Source organism: Prorops nasuta, unplaced genomic scaffold, assembly GCF_024137725.1.
Source record: "Prorops nasuta isolate Cenicafe-Biocafe unplaced genomic scaffold, Cenicafe_Pnas_1.2 PNAS00007, whole genome shotgun sequence".
Classification (NCBI taxonomy): domain Eukaryota; kingdom Metazoa; phylum Arthropoda; class Insecta; order Hymenoptera; family Bethylidae; genus Prorops; species Prorops nasuta.
In genome coordinates, this window is record NW_027116804.1 from 3,667,655 (window position 1) to 3,673,003 (window position 5,349).

Below are 5,349 nucleotides of genomic sequence, written 5' to 3' on the forward strand. Positions count from 1 at the left end.
CTGTATTCGTTGAAACATTACCCAACTTTACGCCATACTGCGCTATACCTGTAACCACTACACACATGCATTTATAGTTGAGTTCGGAATTAAACTCTTTTCACTCCGACGGAGCTTTCCCTAGAATTCCCTATTCACTCCGTCTAGTAATTCTGTGTCCGGGAGCAAGTTAGAGAGTGAATAGGGAATATGGAAGAGCTGTGATAGCTAATTGCTATTCTATCCCCACTTCTAAAAGAAAAATAGGGGTAAGGATAAATAAGAAATATTGGCACTAATTGGGAGCTCCGTCTGACTAGTTGAAGCGGGAAAGAAGCAAAATTGACAAATGTTGGTTTCATTATTTTTGAATTAAATTTCAAACGTTTGTTTATATAAATCTAAGGGCCTGATAAAGTAAGTGAAATAAAATTTGAAATAATACAATATCGTGTATAGTTAAAAAATTAATCTTTTATTTCTTTTTAACAGTTGTTATGAAAAATGAATTTAGTTCGTGTAGACTCTACCAATTTTAATTTAATTTATTTTGATAAAATAAAAATGGATGTCCTACTGCAAGAAAAATGTAGTGAGTATTTTATAAAATTATATTAAAAATATATGGAGGGATAAAGTTGCTACTAGAATTTTTCATTTTTGCTGTACTACTAAATTATTGCAATTAATTGAAAGAAGACAGTTATCAAAATAAATTAAATTAAAATTGGTAGAGTCTACACGAACTATATTCATTATTCATAACAACTGTTAAAAAGAAATAAAAGATTAATTTTTTAACTATACACGATATTGTATTATTTTAAATTTTATTTCACTTACTTTATCAGGCCCTTAGATTTATATAAACAAACGTTTGAAATTTAATTCCAAAATAATGAAACCAACATTTGTCAATTTTGCTTCTTTCCCGCTTAAACTAGTCAGACGGAGCTCCCAATTAGTGCCAATATTTCTTATTTATCCTTACCCCTATTTTCCTTTTAGAAGTGGGGATAGAATAGCAATTAGCTATCACAGCTCTTCCATATTCCCTATTCACTCTCTAACTTGCTCCCGGACACAGAATTACTAGACGGAGTGAATAGGGAATTCTAGGGAAAGCTCCGTCGGAGTGAAAAGAGTTTAATTCCGAACTCAACTTATGAAGATTTAGGTATAGTTTAAGTAGCATCCCTTTAATTTTATCACTGCTGCCAACTACGCAACGTAAAAATTCCATTTTACCTTTAGGAAACTTGTCGCCGACACGAAATCTCCTATGTTCCTCTGTTAGAGAAAAACCCTGTATGGCCTGTTTAGGGCTACAAACGTGAAGCCGAAGGGTGGGGGTAAAATAGATGGTCGCCATATTGAATGTAGGTAAATATAGCACATAATATATATATATATATATATATATATGCTATATTATGAACTCCACACTCCACAGTCTACAATCCCGTGACGGAAGACAAAATTAATATCACGGAACTTTTTGGTCGGTTAGGTTGGAAGTTTAAATTGTTTCGTCGTTCCGTTTTTCTCCCGCGTTTTAGTTCAGTCCACTTCGATGATATTTTAACAAATACCATGTCGCTGATGTCGTACGTTAATGAATGGTTTTGGCTTTGGTCACGGGATTGTTGATTCTACAGGTCTATACTACAATTGAATGGTTTGGCTTGGTTCACGGGATTGTGGAATCCACAATATAACATATATATACGTCATTATGTGCTATATTTACCAACATTCAAGATGGCGGTCAGAAATTTTCTTCCCCACCCTCCCCACCATAGCTTCGCTCCCGCGGGTATACACTGCTCGCTTGGACTGCACCGACTGCACCATGACTGCACAAAGTATACTGCTAGCGGAAATACGTCAGTCGCCATCTTAAATGCAGAACGTAATATATCAAAAATGATATATATTATATTTACAGCCTGTCATCGTGAACGGCGTGAACGAAGACAACTGTTAGTATACGGAAAAATAAAGTGTAATAAAGAAATAAGGAGTAGTGACAGCTTTGATCTATCTGACAGCTGAGGTACTTATGGTATAAGTGAATAAATAAAATAAAAATGCTTTTCCTAAATTGATTTTTAATTTTTATAAAATGGTCAAATGTAGCCATTAATTAATTAGATTTGGTAATAAATACAAAAAATGCGTTTTATTATAACAAATGAGTTGAGGTAAAATAAACTCAATGTTTTTATATTAATTTGTTAACAAATGCATTTTTTTATTTATTATTGAGTCCAATAAGTTAATGGTTAATAAGAAAAAAATTCTTTGTAATGAAAAAAAAAATGAAAAAATTTTAAACTTCACCAAGACTCGAACCCGAGCCCACCGCATGACAAACGGCAAACTTACCACCTGCGCTACAGGGCTCGCTTGCTATACAAAGAGCAAAACAGCCTTTTAACCCTTTCCACTCCAATATCGAGTGTCACTCGACACTGAGGAATAAAAACAAAAACAGCCTTGGAGTGGAGAGGGTTAAAGACTAAATACAATTCTTTCATTAACTCGTCATAAACGTTCAAGAATTGGCTGTAATAATAAATACATTTATATACACAGCATTATTGCACTAAATTTATTATGTTTTCAATTTGAAGTATATATTTTACATGCAGATACGATAGTTTAAGGGTAACCATTCAGTACTCTAAATACATTAAGCTGTTCATATGCTCCATTGTCATAAATTTATTAAACAATATTATAATATATTTTACACGTGTAATGGTATAATTTATGATAGATGAGCATATGAATAGTTTAATGTATTTAGAGTACTGAATGGTTACCCTTAAATTATCATATCTTCATGCAAAATGTATGCTACAAATTAAAAACAATAAATTTAGTACAATAATGCTATGTAGATAAATGTATTTATTATTACAGCTAATTTTTAATCATTTAGGACGATTTAATGAAAGAATTGTAGTCAGTCTTTAAAAGGCTTTTTTGCTTTTCGTACATCAAGTGAGCGCTGTAGCGCAGGCGGTAAGGTTGCGGTTTGTCATTCGGTGGATTCGGGTTCAAGTCTTGGTAAAGTTTAAAATTTTTTCATTTTTTTTCATTACAAGGAATTTTTTTTTTAATAACCATTAACTTATTGGACTCAATAATAAATAAAAAAATGCATTTGTTAACAAATTAATATAAAAACATTGAGTTTATTTTACCTTAACTCATTTGTTATAATAAAACGCATTTTTTGTATTTATTACCAAATCTAATTAATTAATGGCTACATTTGACCATTTTATAAAAATTAAAAATCAATTTAGAAAAAGTATTTTTATTTTATTTATTCACTTATACCATAAGTACATCAGCTGTCAGATAGATCAAAGCTGTCACTTACTCTTTATTTCTTTACAATACTTTATTGTGGTATGATACAAATAATATTAACATTTGTTTTGGCTCACGGACCATGCATTATGTATTTTGACATATTATGTGCTGCCATTTTTCATATAGTAAATAGAAATATCTATATTGCGGCCCCTCTACAGTCTCTACCCGCTGACGTATTTCCGCCGACCAGTAGTATCAGCAGCGACTATAGCGTAGTACCTAAAATAGTACTACGCTATTGGATATGTCGCTTTTTGGTACTACAGTAGTACCGAAACTGCTACACTTGGCAACTCTGCAGTTGAGCCCAATAATCTGGCGTCAGGCGAGGGGAAGTAGGAATCTGAGGGGCGAAGGGATTTCTAGGGAGTTTGTCCGTAGCTGTCAAATGGCGCGTTTAACCCTCAATTTTGGATCGTAAACAAAAATAATATTTTTCGGAAAACGATTGCGGAAAGGAAGGAAGGATTTTAATACATAACATAGAGAAGAAAACATATATCAGATGAGTATAAATTAATAACAAAAAATGAAAATTATTGTGAATTTATAAGGAAATATATGCTTTGTGGTTATTTTATTTCTGTTACAGGCTAAATCCTATTCTTCATGAGTTTAAATCGCAGGAAAGAAATACTTAAAGAACGTTGAATGAAAAAGGACTAATTTATAAAGCATTTCTGTGTGACCCAGTGATTTCAATAATTGTGTCATAATGTTGTAATAGTGAATGTATAAGCGAATGCTGCCTATACAAAGAAATTTTATTACAAAATAATAATAATGTAGGATAATGTTTTGATTCCTATTATTATAAATTAAAACTAGTTCAATTAAAATTTATTATTTTAATTTCTTCCTTAACCACACACAAATTCTATACGTAAATAGTAATTATGTATTCTTGTAGAACCTATCTTTAAGCTATTCTAACTAAATTGCAACTATTTATTTAAATGATTTTTATTATTCAATGTGAGACAAATTGTGTAAAATTTCTGCTAACTTCTTATTAGTCTGTCACATCCTTCGACATATTACCTTGTATGATATTTATATGCCTCCTTTGCACTATTTTCTTATAGTCTATAACATATAACAATAATTTTATTATCATTTTTAAATACACGCAGATAAGATGATTATGCTGATTTGTAATTAATGTTATAAATATTGGAATGATTGTTAAACCATTGTCTTATTAAATTTGGAAAATGGGCGTTTGAATAATGCTATTTAAATTGGGCCTCTCTTCTGTGAAATATGTTCTCTTCTCATGATACTTGGATAGATAAAGTTCCTTAAAAGTTATGTGTATAATACAAAGTTGATCTTATTTTTTAGCTTCAAGCAGTTTTCCAGCTACGTGTTCCTACACTACAAAAATTTTGGCTGAGCCTTGGCTATTCGTAGACTGTAACTCAATCAAAATCTGAAACGTAAGTTGGGCGCCAGGTTCCCGAAAGAACCACTGTACTGTAGTGATCGCAAAATATTATAGTCGTCAAACTAAAATGCCAACTAGCTCAGTGAGTATAAGAGTAGGATTGCGGAAGCGGAGAGTGGGTGAGTCCCTGAAACGTGAAATACGAAAGGATTTGGCAGTTCGGGTCAAAGTACTACACCATATATTCGATAATAGCTTCTCTATATTTCCGTAAAGACATCGCTGTATATGTCAGATCTCATAGCGCATAGATCGTTATTCATATTCTACAAAAACTATAATTACGGATGGCCTGGAATACGGTTTTCCGGAGTGCTCGGGATCACTCCAACGAATTTCTCTACTAAACTACCAACAAATAAACTAAAGGCCTTCTCAAGGCAGATGTCTCTCCTGCGACCTTTTAACGAAAACGAAACGGTACTTTCTCGAAGGGAACCGGACGGAGTAGCTCCTTTCGGGGAGAATTCACCTCCGGGGCTCCTTCCAACGAGAAAAGCGAACTGTACTCCCACGAGGTGATCGACCGAGGT